Source organism: Gossypium arboreum, chromosome 12, assembly GCF_025698485.1.
Source record: "Gossypium arboreum isolate Shixiya-1 chromosome 12, ASM2569848v2, whole genome shotgun sequence".
In the NCBI taxonomy this organism is placed as follows: domain Eukaryota; kingdom Viridiplantae; phylum Streptophyta; class Magnoliopsida; order Malvales; family Malvaceae; genus Gossypium; species Gossypium arboreum.
Window position 1 is genome coordinate 38,456,772 of NC_069081.1, and position 20,763 is coordinate 38,477,534.

Here is a 20,763-nt window from a genome sequence, read left to right on the forward strand (position 1 = left end):
ATTTATCGACACGAATTTTATGACATTAGTTCTTGGTTTCTTTGTTTATTACGAATATCTTATGAGCAGATAGAGTTTGAGAGTTATTTCGGCGCAATCATAATTTAGCTACGGTTTCGGTCTTGTAGTCCTAATACTACATCATCAATAGCTCTATCTCTAAGGCTCAATACTATCTGCAGATATTTACTGATGCAGTTCTATATAAATATTTAAAGCGAAAAAGATCACTTACAGACTTGGTGCAGGGGATTCAGGTGTGCCACTTCCTTATCATCCATGTAAAAATTAAAACCATGTTTTTGTTTACCGAAAATAAAAGATTTCATTTGAAAACACTTTTATTTTAAAGCTATTGATTTAACCCCATTTAACAAATAGAAAAACTTGAACATCTTGAAAACTTACTATTTCAAAAATACCCTTCTTAGGCCCAAGTTTTTGAAAAGATTTTCGGACCGATCCTGTTAGAGTTGTTGCAACGAGCTCGATACCACTAAATGTAACACCCCAAACCCGGCTGGATGTTATGACCGGATCGATCGCCACATTGATGCGTTAAAAACACTTAGTTTGGAAAAGTTGAGTTGGTGTTGTAAAAGACACTTTTAAAAGTAAGTTAAAGTGAATGGAAGCTGCGCACCAGGTAGGAAACCAGGAAGAAGAGGAGGTGAGTCCGTCGGACTGCTTAAGTACCAAGCTCTCTTCGGATCCAATCCTAGACATGCACACCGCCATTGCCACACTCTAACATCTCGTATAATTTTAAGAAAACCGTTTGATTATGACCAGCTTAAGAAAATGATTAAGGTTGCAAATCGTTTGCTTAAAATATTTATTTTTCTTGGGAAACATTTACTTTGCGGAACATTGCGCGTCATCGTGATCTTTTTAAAAACAAGTAGATTTTATAAAACAAACCCTAGTGCTAGCCAGTTTAATAATCCCCAAAATATAAGTAATTAAAAGAGCGACCTTATTACAACTTTAAGCATAATAAAAATAATCCAAAATAAATATTAAACTTATTTAAAATCGGCAATCAATCTTCATGGCCACTCTGAATCCCGCCTTGACTCCAAGTCCACCAATTCTAGGGCTCACTGCAAGGATGGAAGAGGAAGGGGGTGAGTTTGGGAAAACTCGGTGTATCTGAGAAACCCATGCAAAGCCCAATTCAGCTCGAGCCCATTAGGCCTAAGCCCTATTCAGATAACGAAGACAGAGGTCAAGCCCTTTCGAATCTGAGCAAGGCCTTAGCCCTTTTTACATAACAGTGTGGCCCATAGGCCCGATTCGATAATATGAGTAACAAACGGTAATAATGAATGCAAGCCCATCCGGGAGACTACTCAACCCACCAACCGCTACACCGCCTGCACCAACCCTACACACCATGTGGGGAATATCTCAACCCACCCAAATTACACACACCACAGTTAAAGAATGTTGCTCAAATTCGATCGATTGAGGCAAAGCCTCCGACGTGGATGAACCACTTTCGATACTTCCTCCATTAATACCCCAATCCCATGCAGCAGATATTAATAAATGCATATCATGCAAAATACAGATAGTAATCAATCATGCAGTTTAGCCAATTTAAAACCCTAGGGTATATCGGTAATTTTGCTCTTTAGGGTAATTTCGATAATTTTGCTCTTTAGGGTAATTTCGTGATCTACGCTCTCGCACAAGCTAATTCATAATTTTATCGGTTTTATGCAATTTGATTCCACCATCTACCTAATGAGCTAATTTGCCCATCTCTTACCCATATTGGTCCGTAAGCCCATTGGGCCCGATTTTGGCCCATCGAGCCCTTTTTCGAAATACGCTAAAACGTCACGCTGAACGTGCTTACCACCTTGCGGTGCGGATCTAACAATTATTCTATGACTTGAGAGCATTCGCATACCCACATGACCATGAAATGCCGAATTTGGCATTTCGCTTTTGCCGAATTGAACTAAAGAAGGGTGTTGGTACACACCGATTTGCGACGATCTCTTGAGATCTCTTCCGATATCCTACAATTGATTAGCACGGTGCTTATTTACAAACCATAATCACTAAACTCCAAAACTTAACTCACCCATGATCGAACCATGTCCCTACAAGCCTTTGAAATCTTACCTTTTGCCAAAATCGATAGCTAGCTCGAATCCGATTGCTCCAATGATTCACGCTTTCAATCCAACACTTAAGAAGACACTAATCATTGATGAAAACGTCGATTAAAAACCTTTAGAGCCACATGCCCAATTCGATGACCTCTCTATATTTTAGGGACTTGCTTTTCCTAACTTTGTAAAATATAACCAGATCCGAGATGATGAACACTTACCCTTTACTCCTTTTTGATCACCACGCAATCCGGTGCAGATTTATCTTTCAAACGATGGTAAAAACTCGACTCCCGGAGTTCTGAAGTTTTGGCTATAAGCCCTCAATTCTATGGTTTTTTGGCTTTTGTGTGATGAAGGAGATGATAATGCGGGGCTACCACCTTGAAGTAGAATTGCGGTCAGGAATCTAGGATTAAGAAAAGATAATTTGTAAATTAATAAAAGCAAAAGAACATAGGAGAACCTGGCTTTGAAGAAATCGGCACAAGCAGTGATCACAGGATTTCGGCTTTTATGGATTCGGAAAAAGTGTTGATGAATAGTAGGTATGATGAATAGTTTGAAGAAGAAAAAATAGAAGAAGAAGTGTAGGGGAGGTGGTAGTTTCAGCTAGAGAGGAAAAAGAGATAAAAGAACAATCCTAAGGTGTAAAAGCAGAAGAAAACGGCACCAACAATACCCTAAGTGCCGAAATACTACCCTCATAATCCCCGCCGATTTTCCTCTTCAATTCCCCTATTCGGCTAACTCCTAGCCTCATCCCAATCCTTAAATCTCTCCCTTATCACTCCTTAATCCAAGCAGTTAAACCGATCCAACTCTCCTCTAGCGAATCCACCGAACTCCAACACTTACCCCTCCCGCACTAAAAAATAAATGCACCTATTTGCCAACAAAGGGAATCGAACCTGTGTCTTCCCCAACACTTACACGCCACCTTCATAGCTCCCTAGTGGCGTCACTTAGCCACTTTACCAAAGGCTCATTTGTGATGCAATTTACCCATCACTCCACTTAAGGCCACTTAGCGAACCCCTAACTCCTAAGTCTAAAATTCCAAAAATTCAACTGGGTTTTGGCCAACTCATGGGCCTTCTATAAGCCCATTTACCTACTCAAAATACTAATTCCACATCCAAATACAAAATTTTAAAAATCTTTACAAAATATTGGAAATCACGAATAAACCGAAAATCGGATGTTACAACTCTACCCTCCTTAAAGAAATTTCGACCTCGAAATTTTACCTTATCAGAACAGTTGAGGGTACTGTTGACACATCGCCTCCTCAGTCTCCCAAGTAGCTTCTTCCTTGCCATAGTTTCTCCAAAGTACTTTCACTAGTGGAACTGATTTCCTTCTCAACATCTTGACGTCACGATCAAGTATTTGCACAGGTTCCTCCTCGAAAGTTAAATCTGACATAACCTCAATTTCAAAGAATCGGTATGATATGAGTTGGGTCGGATCGATACCGCCAAAGCATGGATACATGGAAAGCGTCGTGGATACGATGCGATTACGGTGGTAACTCTAGCTAATAAGCCACTGGTCCAACCCGCTTAACAATCGGTAAGGCCCAATAAACCGTGGGCTCAACTTACCCTTCTTACCAAATCTCAAAATTTTCTTCCAGGGAAACCTTCAAGAAAACCATATCCCCACAAATGAACTCAATCTCTTTGCGCTTCAAATCCGCATACGACTTACATCTATCGGATGCCTCCTTTAACCGACCTCTTATCGACTTAACCTTGCTTTCGATTATGCGCCACCAATTACGGTCCAAGCACTCGTCGTTCACCCAACTCATCCAACACATCGGCGCACGACATCTTCGCCCATAAAGCGCTTCATATGGTGCCATCGAATACTTGCTTGATAGCTGTTATTGTATGCAAACTCCGCCAATGGTAAGTAGTCCTCCCAACTTCCACGACAATCGATGATACAACCTCTCAACATATCCTCTAGAACACGAATACCCTTTACGATTGTCCATCATGCGTGGGTGAAAAGCGATGCTAAAATCCAATCGTGTTCCCAATGCTTCTTGCAACTTCGCCAAAACCGAGACGTAAACCTAGGGTCTCGATCGAAATTATTGACACTTTGGCACACCATGCGGTCGACTACCTCCGCCACGTATAACTTGGCCAACTTTTGCGATGAGTAGTCAGTGCGAACAGGTATGAAATGAGCGATTTTGTTAACCTATCCACAACTACCCACACCGAATCTTTCTTGGTGGGTGTCAAAGGTAACCCACTCACAAAGTCCATTGTTACTCTTTCCCACTTCTATAGTGGAATTTTCACTAGTTGTAGTAATCCCGACGGCAGTTGGTGCTCAGCCTTAACCTGCTGGCACGTCAGACATTTCCCAACAAATTCAGTCACCTCTCGCTTTAATCCGGGCCACCAGTACACCTCTCGCAAGTCTCGGTATAACTTATTCCCTCCAGGATGCATGGCACAGAGTCCACCATGAGCCTCTTTTAGATTTAACTGCCTTAATTCAGGGTCCTTTGGAATACAAACCCTCCCACGAAAACACAGAACTCCTTCACTATTCAACCCAAAATCCTTGTTCTCACCACTCTTTATTTGTTGGAACCGAAGAGCTAATGAATCGTCCTTCAACTGTTTTTCCTTAATCTGCTCAGTCCAAGTAGGCCTTATTTGCAGTTCTGCCAACAAGCTTCCATCATCGTATAGACTTAATCATGCGAACAAGGCTCTCAAATCCGTAACAACCCTTCGACTCAATGCATCCGCCACCACATTAGCCTTTCCTGGGTGGTACTCTATCGAACAGTCGTAGTCTTTAAGCAACTCCACCCACCTTCGTTGCCTAAGGTTCAACTCTTTCTGAGTCAACAAATACTTTAAGCTCTTATGATATGTGTATATGATGCACTTCTCCCCATATAAGTAATGTCTCCAAATTTTTAACGCAAAAATCACCGCTGCTAGCTCCAAATCATGCGTAGGGTAATTCACCTCATGAGCCTTAAGCTGTCGTGATGCATAAGCGACCACCTTGCCCTCTTGCATCAGTACGCAACCTAACCCCACATGCGACGCATCGCTATATGCAGTGAAGTCCTTCCCAGACACCGGTTAAATCAACACTGGCGCTTTAGTCAATACCTTTTTCAACCGTTCAAAAGCTTTTTGCTGTTTCTCGGTCCAGACAAATGGTACTCCTTTCCTTATGAGCTTTGTCAAAGGCGCCGCCATCACCGAGAAACCCTCCACAAACCTTCTATAGTAACCTGCCAACCCTAGGAAACTCCGAATTTCCGATACTGACCTAGGTGGCTTCCATTCCAGAATCGCTTCAATTTTACGAGGATCCACCTTAATCCCCTCGGCAGAGACCACATGTCCTAGGAAGGTTACCTCCCTCAACCAGAATTCACACTTGCTAAATTTCGCATAGAGCTCCTTTTCCCTTAACACTTGCAGCACAATACGGAGATGCTCATCATGCTTCGCCTCCGTTTCAGAGTATACCAAGATATCGTCGATAAAGACGACTACAAACCGATCCAAGTAAGGTTGGAATACTCGATTCATCAGATCCAACTTGAGTGCTACCTCGGCCTCGACCATGGCCTCTTCCTCGAGTAGCCCTTGTACTCATAACGATTTATCTGATTACGAATTTTATGACATTAGTTTCTTGGTTTCACTTTATTTACGAATATCTTATGAATAGATAGAGTTTCAGAGTTATTTCGCGCAATCATAATTTAGCTACGGTTTCAGTCTTGTAGTCCTAATACTACATCATCAATAGCTCTATCTCTAAGGCTCAGTACTATCTACAGATTATTATTTGAGATGATTCTATATAAATATTTAAAGCGAAAAAGATCACTTACAGACTTGGTGCAGGGGATTCGGTGTGCCACTTCCTTATCAGTCCATGTAAAAATTAAAAACCATGTTTTTGTTTACCGAAAATAAAAAGATTTCATTTGAAAACACTTTTATTTTAAAACTATTGATTTAACCCCATTTAACAAATAGAAAAACTTGAACATCTTGAAAAACTTACTATTTCCAAAAATACCCTTCTTAGGCCCAAGTTTTTGAAAAGATTTTGGACCGATCCACGTACCGAGTTGTTGCAACCAGAGCTCGATACCACTAAATGTAACACCCCAAACCCGGCTGGATGTTATGACCGGATCGATCGCCACATTGATGCGTTCAAAACACTTAGTTTGGAAAAGTTGAGTTGGTGTTGTAAAGACACTTTTAAAAGTAAGTTAAAGTGAATGGAAGCTGCGCACTGGGTAGGAAACCGGGAAGAAGAGGAGGTGAGTCCGTCTGATTGCTTAAGTACCAAGCTCTCTTGGATCCAATCCTAGACATGCACACCGCCATTGCCACACTCTAACATCTCGTATAATTTTAAGAAAACCGTTTGATTATGACCAGCTTAAGAAAATGATTAAGGTTGCAAATCGTTTGCTTAAAATATTTATTTTCTTGGGAAACATTTACTTTATGAAAACTTTTGCGTCATCGTGATCTTTTTAAAACAAGTAGATTTTATAAAACGAACCCTAGTGCTAGCCAGTTTAATAATCCCCAAAATATAAGTAATTAAAAGAGCGACCTTATTACAACTTTAAGCATAATAAAAATAATCCAAAATAAATATTAAACTTATTTAAAATCGGCAATCAATCTTCATGGCCACTCTGAATCCCTTGACTCCAAGTCCACCAATTCTAGGGCTCACTGCAAGGATGGAAGAGGAAGGGGGTGAGTTTGGGAAAACTCGGTGTATCAGAAACCCATCCAAAGCCCAATTCACTCGAGCCCATTAGGCCTAAGCCCTATTCAGATAACTTGAAGACACAATAGGTCAAGCCCTTTTCGAATCTGAGCAAGGCCTTAGCCCTTTTTACATAACAGTGTGGCCCATAGGCCAAGTTCAAGAATATGAGTAACAACAGTAATAATGAATGCAAGCCCATCCGGGAGACTACTCAACCCACCAACCGCTACACCGCCTGTACCAACCCTACACACCATGTGGGAATATCTCAACCCACCCACCCACACACCACAGTTAAAGAAGCACTCAAATTCGATCGATTGAGGCAAAGCCTCCAAGACGTGGATGAACCACTTTCAATACTTCCTCCATTAATACCCCAATCCCATGCACAGATATTAATAAATGCATATCATGCAAAATCTGTAGTAATCAATCATGCGTTTAGCCAATTTAAAACCCTAGGGTATATCGGTAATTTTGCTCTTTAGGGGTAATTTGATAATTTTGCTCTTTAGGGTAATTTCGTGATCTACGCCTCGCACAAGCTAATTCATAATTTTTATCGGTTTTATGCAATTTGATTCCACCATCTACCTAATGTGCTAATTTGCCCATCTCTTACCCATATTGGTCCGTAAGCCCATTGGGCCCGATTTTGGCCCATCGAGCCCCTTTTTTGAAATACGCTAAAACGTCACGCTGAACGTGCTTACCACCTTGCGGTGCAGATCTAACAATTATTCTATGACTTGAGAGCATTCAGATACCCACATGACCATGAAATGCGAATTTGGCATTTCGGCTTTTCCGAATTGAACTAAAGAAGGGTGTTCGGTACACACCGATTTGCGACGATCTCTTGAGATCTCTTCCGATATCCTACAATTGATTAGCACGGTGCTTATTTACAAACCATAATCACTAAACTCCAAAACTTAACTCACCCATGATCGAACCATGTCCCTACAAGCCTTTGAAATCTTACCTTTTGCCAAAATCGATAGCTAGCTCAATCCGATTGCTCCAATGATTCACGCTTTCAATCCAACACTTAAGAAGACACTAATCATTGATGTAAAACATCGATTAAAAACCTTTAGAGCCACATGCCCAATTCGATGACCTCTCTATATTTTAGGGACTTGGCTTTTCCTAACTTTGTAAAATATAACCAGATCGAGATGATGAACACTTACCCTTTACTCCTTTTTGATCACCACGCAATCAGTGCGATTTATCTTTCAAACGATGGTAAAAACTTGGCTCCGGAGTTTCAAGTTTTGGCTATAAGCCCTCAATTCTATGGTTTTTGGCTTTTGTGTGATGAAGGAGATGATAATGCGGGCTACCACCTTGAAGTAGAATTGCGGTCAGAATCTAGGATTAAGAAAAGATAATTTGTAAATTAATAAAAGCAAAAGAACATAGGAGAACACGGCTTTGAAGAAATCGCACAAGCAAAGTGATCACGGATTTCGGCTTTTATGGATTCGACAAAAGTGTTGATGAATAGTAGGTATGATGAATAGTTTGAAGAAGAAAAATAGAAGAAGAAGAGTAGGGAGGTGGTAGTTTCAGCTAGAGAGGAAAAGAGATAAAAGAACAATCCTAAGGTGTAAAGCGTAAGAAAGCGGCATCAACAATACCCTAAGTGCGAAATACTACCCTCATAATCCCCGCCGATTTTCCCTCTTCAATTCCCTATTCGCTAACTCCTAGCCTCATCCCAATCCCTTAAATCTCTCCCTTATCACTCCTTAATCCAAGCAGTTAAACCGATCCAACTCTCCTCTAGCGTAATCCACCGAACTCCAACACTTACCCTCCCGCACTAAAAAATAAATGCACCTATTTGCCAACAAAGGGAATCGAACCTGTGTCTTCCCCAACACTTACACGCCACCTTCATAGCTCCCTAGTGGCGTCACTTAGCCACTTTACCAAAGGCTCATTTGTGATGCAATTTACCCATCACTCCACTTAAGGCCACTTAGCCGAACCCCTAACTCCTAAGTCTAAAATTCCAAAAATTCAACTGGTTTTGGCCAACTCATGGGCCTTCTATAAGCCCATTTACCTACTCAAAATACTAATTCCACATCCAAATACAAAATTTTAAAAATCTTTACAAAATATTGGAAATCACGAATAAACCCGAAAATCGGGATGTTACAACTCTACCTCCTTAAAGAAATTTCGACCTCGAAATTTTACCTTATCGAAACAGTTGAGTCTTGTTGACACATCGCCTCCTCGATCTCCCAAGTAGCTTCTTCCTTGCCATAGTTTCTCCAAAGTACTTTCACTAGTGGAACTGATTTCCTTCTCAACATCTTGACGTCACGATCAAGTATTTGCACAGTTCCTCCTCGAAAGTTAAATCGATCGTACCTCAATTTCAGAATCGGTATGATATGAGTTGGGTCGATCGATACCTCAAAGATGGATACATGGAAAACGTCGTGGATACGATGCGATTCGTGGTAACTCTAGCTAATAAGCCTTTGGTCCAACCCGCTTAACAATCCGGTAAGGCCCAATAAACCGTGGGCTCAACTTACCCTTCTTACCAAATCTCAAAATTTTCTTCCAAGGGGAAACCTTCAAGAAAACCATATCCCCCACAGTGAACTCAATCTCTTTGCGCTTCAAATCCGCATACGACTTACGTCTATCGGATGCCTCCTTTAACCGACCTCTTATCGCCTTAACCTTGCTTTCAAAGGTTCCGCCACCAATTTCGTCCAAGCACTCGTCGTTCACCCAACTCGTCCAACACGTCGGCGCACGACATCTTCGCCCATAAAGCGCTTCATATGGTGCCATCTCGAATACTTGCTTGATAGTCATTATTGCACGCAAACTCCGCCAATGGTAAGTAGTCCTCCCAACTTCCACGACAATCGATGATCTGACCTCTCAACATATCCTCTAGAACTCGAATACCCCTTTCGATCGTCCATCTCATCGTGGGTGAAAAGTGCTAAAATCCAATCGTGTTCCCAATGCTTCTTGCAACTTCGCCAAAACCGAGACGTAAACCTAGGGTCTCGATCGAAATTATTGACACTGGCACACCATGCAACAGACTACCTCCGCCACGTATAACTTGGCCAACTTTTGCAAAGTGAGTAGTCGGTGCGAACAGTATGAAATGAGCGATTTTGTTAACCTATCCACAACTACCCACACCGAATCTTTCTTGGTGGGTGTCAAAGGTAACCCACTCACAAAGTCCATTGTTACTCTTTCCCACTTCTATAGTGGAATTTTCACTAGTTGTAGTAATCCCGACGGCAGTTGGTGCTCGCCTTAACTCTTTGCACGCCGACATTTCCCAACAAATTCGGTCACCTCTCGCTTTAATCCGCCACCAAGACACCTCTCGCAAGTCTCGGTATAACTTATTCCTCCAGATGCATGGCACAGAGTCCACCATGAGCCTCTTTTAGATTTAATCGCTTTAATTCAGGTCCTTTGGAATACAAACCCTCCCACGAAAACACGTAACTCCTTCACTATTCAACCCAAAATCCTTGTTCTCACCACTCTTTATTTGTTGGAACCAAGAGCTAATGAATCGTCCTTCAAGCTTTTTCCTTAATCTGCTTTCCAAGTAGGCCTTATTTGCGATTCGCCAACAAGCTTCCATCATCGATAGACTTAATCATGCGAACAAGGCTCTCAAATCAGAATAACCCTTCGACTCAATGCATCCGCCACCACATTAGCCTTTCTGGGTGGTACTCTATCGAGCAGTCGTAGTCTTTAAGCAACTCCACCCACCTTCGTTGCCTAAGGTTCAACTCTTTCGAGTCAACAAATACTTTAAGCTCTTATGATATGTGTATATGATGCACTTCTCCCCATATAAGTAATGTCTCCAAATTTTTAACGCAAAAATCACCGCCGCTAGCTCCAAATCATGCGTAGGGTAATTCACCTCATGAGCCTTAAGTCGTCGTGATGCATAGCGACCACCTTGCCCTCTTGCATCAAGACGCAACCTAACCCCACATGCGACGCATCGCTATATGCGATGAAGTCCTTCCTGCACACCGTTAAATCAACACCGGCGCTTTAGTCAATACCTTTTTCAACCGCTCAAAAGCTTTTTGCGCTTTCTCGGTCCGCACAAATGGTACTCCTTTTCTTATGAGCTTTGTCAAAGCGCCGCCATCACCGAGAAACCCTCCACAAACCTTCTATAGTAACTCGCCAACCCTAGAAACTCCGATTTCCGATCATCGACCTAGGTGGCTTCCATTCCGAATCGCTTCAATTTTACGAGGATCCACCTTAATCCCTCGGCAGAGACCACATGTCCTAGGAAGGTTACCTCCTCAACCGTAATTCACACTTGCTAAATTTCGCATAGAGCTCCTTTTCCCTTAACACTTGCAAAGACAATACGGAGATGCTCATCATGCTTCGCCTCCGTTTGAGTATACCAAGATATCGCCGATAAAGACGACTACAAACCGATCCAAGTAAGGTTGGAATACTCGATTCATCGAGATTCAACTTGAGTGCTACCTCGGCCTCGACCATGGCCTCTTCCTCGAGTAGCCCTTGTACTCATAACGATTTATCCGACACGAATTTTATGACATTAGTTTATGGTTTCACTGTTTATTACGTAATATCTTATGAATAGATAGAGTTTTGAGTTATTTCGCGCAATCATAATTTAGCTACGGTTTGATCTTGTAGTCCTAATACTACATCATCAATAGCTCTATCTCTAAGGCTCAAGATTATCTACGATTATTTTTAAGATGCAGTTCTATATAAATATTTAAAGCGAGAAAAAGATCACTTACAGACTTGGTGCTGGGGATTCATGTGCCACTTCCTTATCGATCCATGTAAAAATTAAAACCATGTTTTTGTTTACCAAAATAAAAAGATTTCATTTGAAAACACTTTTATTTTAAAACTATTGATTTAACCCCGTTTAACAAATAGAAAAACTTGAACATCTTGAAAAACTTACTATTTCCAAAAATACCCTTCTTAGGCCCAAGTTTTTGAAAAGATTTTTGGACCGATCCACGTACCGAGTTGTTGCAACAGTGCTCGATACCACTAAATGTAACACCCCAAACCCGGCCGGATGTTATGACCGGATCGATGCGCCACATTGATGCGTTCAAAACACTTAGTTTGGAAAAATTGAGTTGGTGTTGTAAAGACACTTTTAAAAGTAAGTTAAAGTGAATGGAAGTGCGCACTGGTAGGAAACCAGAAGAAGAGGAGGTGAGTCCGCTGGACCGCTAAGTACCAAGCTCTCTTGGATCCAATCCTAGACATGCACACCGCCATTGCCACACTCTAACATCTCGTATAATTTTAAGAAAACCGTTTGATTATGACCACTTAAGAAAATGATTAAGGTTGCAAATCGTTTGCTTAAAATATTTATTTTCTTGGGAAACATTTACTTTATGAAAACTTTGCGGCGTCATCGTGATCTTTTAAAACAAGTAGATTTTATAAAACGAACCCTAGTGCTAGCGGTTTAATAATCCCCAAAATATAAGTAATTAAAAGAGCGACCTTATTACAACTTTAAGCATAATAAAATAATCCAAAATAAATATTAAACTTATTTAAAATCGGCAATCAATCTTCATGGCCACTCTGAATCCCGCCCACTCCAAGTCCACCAATTCTAGGGCTCACCGCAAGGATGGAAGAGGAAGGGGGTGAGTTTGGGAAAACTCGGTGTATCAGAAACCCATCCAAAGCCCAATTCAGCTCGAGCCCATTAGGCCTAAGCCCTATTCAGATAACAGTACACAATAGGCCGAAGCCCTTTTCAGAATACAGTAGCAAGGCCTTAGCCCCTTTTTACATAACAGTGTGGCCCATAGGCCAAGTTCAAGAATATGAGTAACAACAAGTAATAATGAATGCAAGCCCATCCGGGAGACTACTCAACCCACCAACCGCTACACCGCCTGCACCAACCCTACACACCATGTGGGAATATCTCAACCCACCCAAATTTCTACACACCACAGTTAAAAGAACAGCTCAAATTCGATCATTGAGGCAAAGCCTCCAAGATCGTGGATGAACCACTTTCAAGATACTTCCTCCATTAATACCCCAATCCCATGCAAGCAGATATTAATAAATGCATATCATGCAAAATACGTATAATCAATCATGCGATTCACCAATTTAAAACCCTAGGGTATATCAGTAATTTTGCTCTTTAGGGTAATTTGGTAATTTTGCTCTTTAGGGTAATTTCGTGATCTACGCTCTTGCACAAGCTAATTGATAATTTTATCGGTTTTATGCAATTTGATTCCACCATCTACCTAACAGCTAATTTGCCCATCTCTTACCCATATTGGTCCGTAAGCCCATTGGGCCCGGTTTTGGCCCATCGAGCCCCTTTTTTGAAATACGCTAAAACGTCACGCTGAACGTGCTTACCACCTTGCGGTGCAGATCTAACAATTATTCTATGACTTGAGAGCATTCGCATACCCACATGACCATGAAATGCGAATTTGGCATTTCGGCTTTTGCCAATTGAACTAAAGAAGGGTGTTGGTACACACCGATTTGCGACGATCGCTCATGAGATCTCTTCCGATATCCTACAATTGATTAGCACGGTGCTTATTTACAAACCATAATCACTAAACTCCAAAACTTAACTCACCCATGATCGAACCATGTCCCTACAAGCCTTTGAAATCTTACCTTTTGCCAAAATCGATAGCTAGCTCGAATCCGATTGCTCCAATGATTCACGCTTTCAATCCAACACTTAAGAAGACACTAATCATTGATGAAAACATCGTTAAAAACCTTTAGAGCCACATGCCCAATTCGATGACCTCTCTATATTTTAGGGACTTGGCTTTTCCTAACTTTGTAAAATATAACCAGATCCGAGATGATGAACACTTACCCTTACTCCTTTTTGATCTCCACGCAACTGGGTGCAGATTTATCTTTCAAACGATGGTAAAAACTTGGCTCTTGAGTTCGAATTTTCGCTATAAGCCCCCAATTCTATGGTTTTTCGCTTTTGTGTGATGAAGGAGATGATAATACGGGCTACCACCTTGAAGTAGAATTGCGGTCGAGAATCCAGATTAAGAAAAGATAATTTGTAAATTAATAAAAGCAAAAGAACATAGGAGAACACGGCTTTGAAGAAATCGGCACAAGCAAAGGATCACAGATTTCGGCTTTTATGGATTCGCAAAAGTGTTGATGAATAGTAGGTATGATGAATAGTTTGAAGAAGAAAAATAGAAGAAGAAGAGTAGGGAGGTGGTAGTTTTGGCTAGAGAGGAAAAGAGATAAAAGAACAATCCTAAGGTGTAAAAGGTAAGAAAACAGCATCAACAATACCCTAAGTGCCAAATACTACCCTCATAATCCCCGCCGATTTTCCCTCTTCAATTCCCCATTCTGCTAACTCCTAGCCTCATCCCAATCCCTTAAATCTCTCCCTTATCACTTCTTAATCCAAGCAGTTAAACCGATCCAACTCTCTCTAGCGTAATCCACCAACTCCAACACTTACCCTCCCCGCACTAAAAAAATAAATGCACCTATTTGCCAACAAAGGAATCGAACCTGTGTCTTCCCCAACATTTACACGCCACCTTCATAGCTCCCTAGTGGCGCCACTTAGCCACTTTACCAAAGGCTCATTTGTGATGCAATTTACCCATCACTCCACTTAAGGCCACTTAGCCGTAACCCCTAACTCCTAAGTCTAAAATTCCAAAAATTCAACTGGTTTTGGCCAACTCATGGGCCTTCTATAAGCCCATTTACCTACTCAAAATACTAATTCCACATCCAAATACAAAATTTTAAAAATCTTTACAAAATATTGGAAATCGCGAATAAACCCGAAAATCAGGATGTTACATTCATTATATGTTTTTTCGGGATAAATATATATACATATTTATATATACCATTATCTTTTAATTTGATTGAAAGATAAAATTAAGAGATATTTTGAAACAAATAAATTCAGATTTTGGCTATGGATTTTAATTAAGTCTCTAATATTTTAAATAGATTAGTTGAAACAAAATACCACCAAAGTGACCTCTTTTGTGTAGATTAGTTTATTTAAAATATCAAGATTATTATATGTTTTTGTGATTCATGCGTTTATTAATTGACCCAAAGGTAAGAATATTTGGCATAATTTCAACAACATCTGTGGTGATAAATGTGTGACAATTATAAGGTAATTTATGAGAGCAATAAGTTATGTAATACCTCTAACCCGTAACCATCGTCAGAACAGGGTTACAAAGTATTACTGAAGTTTACAGAATATTTCCAAATAAACTCAAGTCATGTACTATTCATTTTCCAAGAATAATTGTAAAATCCCTTGAACAGACCATCGGGGCCCAAAACATGCATTAGAAACGAATCGGGACTAAACCGGAGACTCTGAGAATTTCCTCGAAATTTCAAAATTTTCTTTAGTACAGGGCACACACGCCCATGTGGTTAGGTCGTGTGGCTCACACGGCCAAATGACACGCCCGTGTCTTAGGCCGTGTGCTACTTGAGTAGCGCACACGCCTGTGTCCCTAGCCAGTGTAACTCTCTGTCTTGTAATTTATTTTAGGTGCAGGGGTTACACGGCCAAGTCACATGCTCGTGTGCCAGCCTGTGTGTCACACATGGTTAAGATACATGCCCATGTTGACAAAATAAGGCTATTTTCCAAGCCTTATTTCTCACCCATTTAGTCTTCCATCTACACCAACACTTAAACACATTCAAGGTCCAATTCAAGACATTTAACCAAGCCCTAATCAAGTTTTATGTTTGATATATCTTCACCTATATTCATATATATGCAAGTTTACTTATTTCTTCCATTTCATAGATAATCATAATTTCTCAAATTAGTTATATCTTTCAACTCATCCATGTGTTTACCCCTATTTACTATTTACACTCTCATACCATTAACATATTAAGACTATATATAGATGTACATCTCAATATGTAATATCCCAAAATAGGGCCTAAACGGAATAGTGGTTGCGAAACCACAAATCTGAGATAGAAAAGTTTATTTTGATTAATTTTTATAATTTACTGAGTGATTAGATACATGTGTTAGAGTATCGATGGAAAATTTTATAGATAGCATGCTTAATTTGCCTACTAGGGCTTAATTGCAAATGTTGATAAATATGAGTTTCAGATGCTAAAGGATTAAATTGAAGAGTATAATTGAAGTAGAGGTCCTTAAATGGTAATTAGGCCATTAGGTTTTCATGGACAAAAGTGGACATACATAGATAAAAATAACTAAAATTTTAATGAAGGGTATTTTAGTCATTTGGTAATTAAAAGATTAAAAAAGGGAAAAAGATGGCAAAATGTGCCCATCTTCTTCATTAGGCCGAAATTTCAAGGATTCTTCATAGCTAGGGTTTTGTCAAGCTTCCAAGCTTCATAGTAAGTGATTCTAAGCCCCGTTTTTAATGTTCTTTACGTTTTTAAATTCCCGATATCTTGATTTAGCTTATTCTAGCAATAATTTAACCTAGGGTTCATATTTGGAAAAATACCTATAGGTGAAATGTATTTATTTTGATGTTTTATGGTAGAATATGAAGCTTGAAATTATGTTAAACGACTTGAGCTAAGCGATTTTAAGCAAAAATGAGTAAAACAACATAATCGGTAAAAATACCTAATGGTCATAAGTACATGTTACAGTGGGAAATTGATGTTTCCGTAGGTTAATAAATGATTAGCATGTCATAAAACATAAGAATTAGGGACAAAGATTCATTTCCGAGCCTTGGGGAAAAAGTGTAAATATGTAAAAGTTTAGTGGCAAAATCATAATTTTGCCAAAGTTAGAGTTAAGGACTGTTTTGATAAATGTGAATATTAAATAAGTTAAATTTTCTATTATAGATCAAGAAGAACAGAATTTGGGGTTAGACCGAGAAAAGAAAAAGGTTGAGGACTAAATCAAAATATTTGATCGTATTTTGTGTCGAGGTAAGTTTGCAGTAAATAAATGCAATGTTTTATTATTTATAATTAATGATGTTATTTTTCAGAATCTATATATTTATTTTGTAAATTTATTCCTTGATGATTCAAGCAAGAATTGACGGAGAAATGATACTTAAAAGTCCCGGTTGAACCTTAGGAATGTGTAGGATACAAATGTCATGACATTAGGGTTTAAGGATACCAAGTAAGACCATGCCAAGACATGGCATTGGTAAGTTCTACAAGGCAAGGAAATTGTATAAGACCATGTCAAGACATGGCATTGATAAACTACTATAAGGCAAAGATCCTATGTAAGACCATGCCAAGGCATGGAAATGGTGAGTTCATAAGGCAAGGATACCATGTAAGACCATGTCAAGACATGGAAATGGTAAGTTTAAAAAGGAAAGGTACCCGTGTATCCTTAGTATTCTAAATAGTTCAATGTAAAATTCAAAGAGTGTGCCAAAGGAAAGGTAAGATAAGTCCATGTTTGAAAGGTTTAGGTTATCTTGATAATTCGTTTAGAATGTTGTTATTTATTTACATGCAAACTTACTAAGCTTTATGCTTACTCCCTTTCTTTTCTCCCTTTTTTTATAGTATCGCAGAGCCAATTCGAAAAATAGTAAGGACGTCAGAGATCACCTCACACTATCAATGAGTTATCTCGGTATTTTGTGAATAGAAATACATTAAGTTATGGCATATATAGGGACTTGGCTATTTTGTGTGTATGTCCTTATGATATGATTAAAGAATGGCATGTGAATACTTGGTAATGATTAGCTTATGATATAGCTAAATAAGAACATGTTTTGGTATTATGTATGCCTAAATGAGGTTTGATGCAAAGAAATTATGAAAGATTAAGAGTTGGCCATGGAACAGTTAGGAAACAATAGCAATGAAGTTTTTTTGAAAAATCACTAAAAATTGTAGAAATGGAATTAAATGGTGAATGAGATATATAATTCAAGCTTACTGAGTCTATTTTCACAAGAAAGAAACATAGTAAGCAAAATAAGTCTATATTCTGAGATATTTAAATTTCTGTAAGACTGGTTCAGAGTGACTTCTTGATCCCCTATTCCAAATTTGGAAAATCACTAGAAATTTTACAAAAATAATTATAAGTAAAATTTTATATGTATAGATTCCTTAGTGAGTAACACACAGAAATGTTATCCAATTTCTGTATAATGAGATAATTGATTTTTAGTGAAGAGAGGTTAGGTCCGCTGAACTGCCAAATAGGGGAACATTTAATGAATAAACTGTACTAATTGGCCAAACTAAAAATTCTGGAAAAATTATGGTAAGAAGATATATGAGTCTTGTTTCAGGGAAAATTTACGGATTTAAAATTTGAGTTTCATAACTCGAATTATAATTAATTTAGTGGCGGTTATGCAGATATACAGTTTTATTATGAATAGTGAAATAAATTGTTTTGATTTGTTTAAGTAATCAGAAAATTTTTATGGTCCCGAACCATTCCAATTGCACGTTTTAGGGCCTCGAGGGCCCTTTCTAGGGATTTATTGGATGAATGTGAGTGAATTAATATTTTTTAAAAAAAAGTAATTTTTTTGCCCCGAACAGGTAAGATAAGTCTGGTAACATCTAATGCTCGACTCCGACGACGGTCTCGGGTAAGGGGTGTTACACAATATATCAAAAACAAGCCATACCAATTGGTGTTACATTCATAATATGTTATATACCAACATTGGCTAATTAACCTATACATGCCATTATAACCGTAATTGTTTACCATTCATACCAAGATAGGCCGATGGATAGTGTGAGTGATCTCCTCTAATGCTTCCAATCCCTTGAGCTTCCGAATAACTATAGAGTAGAGGAAAATAAAACAGGGTAAACATATTATGCTTAGTAAGTCCGTATAACTTGGTAATTAACTTACCGTTCATTATTACTCATAATAAACATGTAAAACATATTCAGTCAATTTGATCACGAGCCCTACCATACATCCTTACCACCTTCGATAGTCATATAATTAATATATATATATATAGGGAAACATATATGGGCATATTGTAACAGCCCGATTTTGGGCCTAGTCGGAATAGTAGTTTCGAAACCACTATTCCGAGGCAGAAGAAAATTATTTTGATGTTATTTTATGTGATATAGTATATTTATAAAGGTGCATGAAAATTTTGGTATATTAATTTTAGCGATTTCTAGTCCAATTTCGAAAAAGGACAAAATCGCGTAAAAGGTAAAAGTTGTGTTTTGATGCCTAAAGGTGCTAAATTGCTTTGTATCTTAAATTGGGGGTCTTTAAAGTGAAATTAAATTGGGGGTCTTTAAAGTGAAATTAGACTCATTTTAAGTGTAGTGGCCGGTCATGGGACAAGAAATTTCAAATGGTCATCTTGTTAGGTGGGTGATGTCATTTTATGTAATTAAATAATGCCTAGCCTAGCTATTTCTTTTTTTTTCTTTTCATTCTTCCTCTTACCACCGATATTTCCAGCCAAGAAAAGGGTTTGGAGCCTTGAACTTTCATCAAAGAAACTCCTTTGGTAGTAAGTGATTTTAGTGCATTTTCTTGATGATTTTTATGTTTTTGGAACCCCTAAAGCATGAGCTTTCAAAAGAGGGGACTATTTTGCAAAATGATTAAGAGTCAGAGTTTTTCCATGATAGCATATGTGTTTTTTACTAAGTTTTTATGGAAGAATATGAGTCTTAGATGGGTTATAAACAACTTTTATGAAGGAAATTTGCTTGAAAACACAAAAAGAGGTTATTTTGCAAAGTTGTAAAATAAGTGTAAATGTGTGAAATAATTGAATTTTTGAGTTTCTATAGTTATTAAAATAGTTTGTCTAGGCTTAATGAGGAAGAAAATGTGATAAAAATCATTTTTTGAGCCTAGGGGCAATTTGGTAATTTTGGCAAAGTATAGGGGAAAAATAAAAAATTTTGCCAAAATGTGTAATTGGACTAATTTGATTAGTATTTTGTTTTAATAAGTTAAATGTGATGTTATAGATGAGGAAAAACAAGATTCGGGCTTAGAACGAGGAAAAACGAGAAATTGATGTTTAGGCCTCTTTTACCAATTTGGTGTCGAGGTAAGTTCGTATGGTAATAATAATGTAATATCATGGTTGAATTAAAATTCTCTAATGTTATGGCACTAAGTGTATAATTTAATATATTGGATGTTTGATGGAATACGATGTTTCTTTGAAACAGTAAGTTTGTATGAAAGTAATTTATCAATTTCATTATTATATGCTTAATACTTGATATTGTACAAAATGTGGATATATGTCTTTATTTGGATTTACTTGTGATGATTCGGTGAAAATGTGATGATAACTTTGTATCTCAGAAATCCCGGGTGACTCTAAGGAACGCTTAGGATTTCGAGTATCATGACACCATATTAAATGTATGCCAGTGTAAGACCAAGACTAGGACATGGCATCATCGATGATATTTGTGCTAGTATAAGACCATATCCGGGATGTGGCAATGATATGTAGATCCATATAACACTATGTATGGAACATGGGTTTGGTATTCTCTTTGGTGTATGATAATTTCCAACATCCTTTAGCATCCTGAGTGTTCAACGGGTAATTGAAATGGATGATGTGATGAAAGCCCTAAGGAGGGCATGTTAAAGAAGGTATGATTATATACTTTATTATGAGTTGGTACAGGTATGTACACTAAACGCACAAGTAATACCATGATATATAATTGTTCCAATGAGGTAAGTCATTGGTGAGTATGTACTTGAGTTATGCTA

At 38.6% G+C, this 20,763-nt stretch overlaps 1 pseudogene; it reads left to right on the plus strand.

Annotated features, from left to right (window-relative positions):
- The window catches only part of LOC108469313 (xyloglucan endotransglucosylase protein 34-like), a 60,446-nt pseudogene that overhangs the window by 19,519 nt on the left and 20,164 nt on the right, over nt 1-20,763 (plus strand).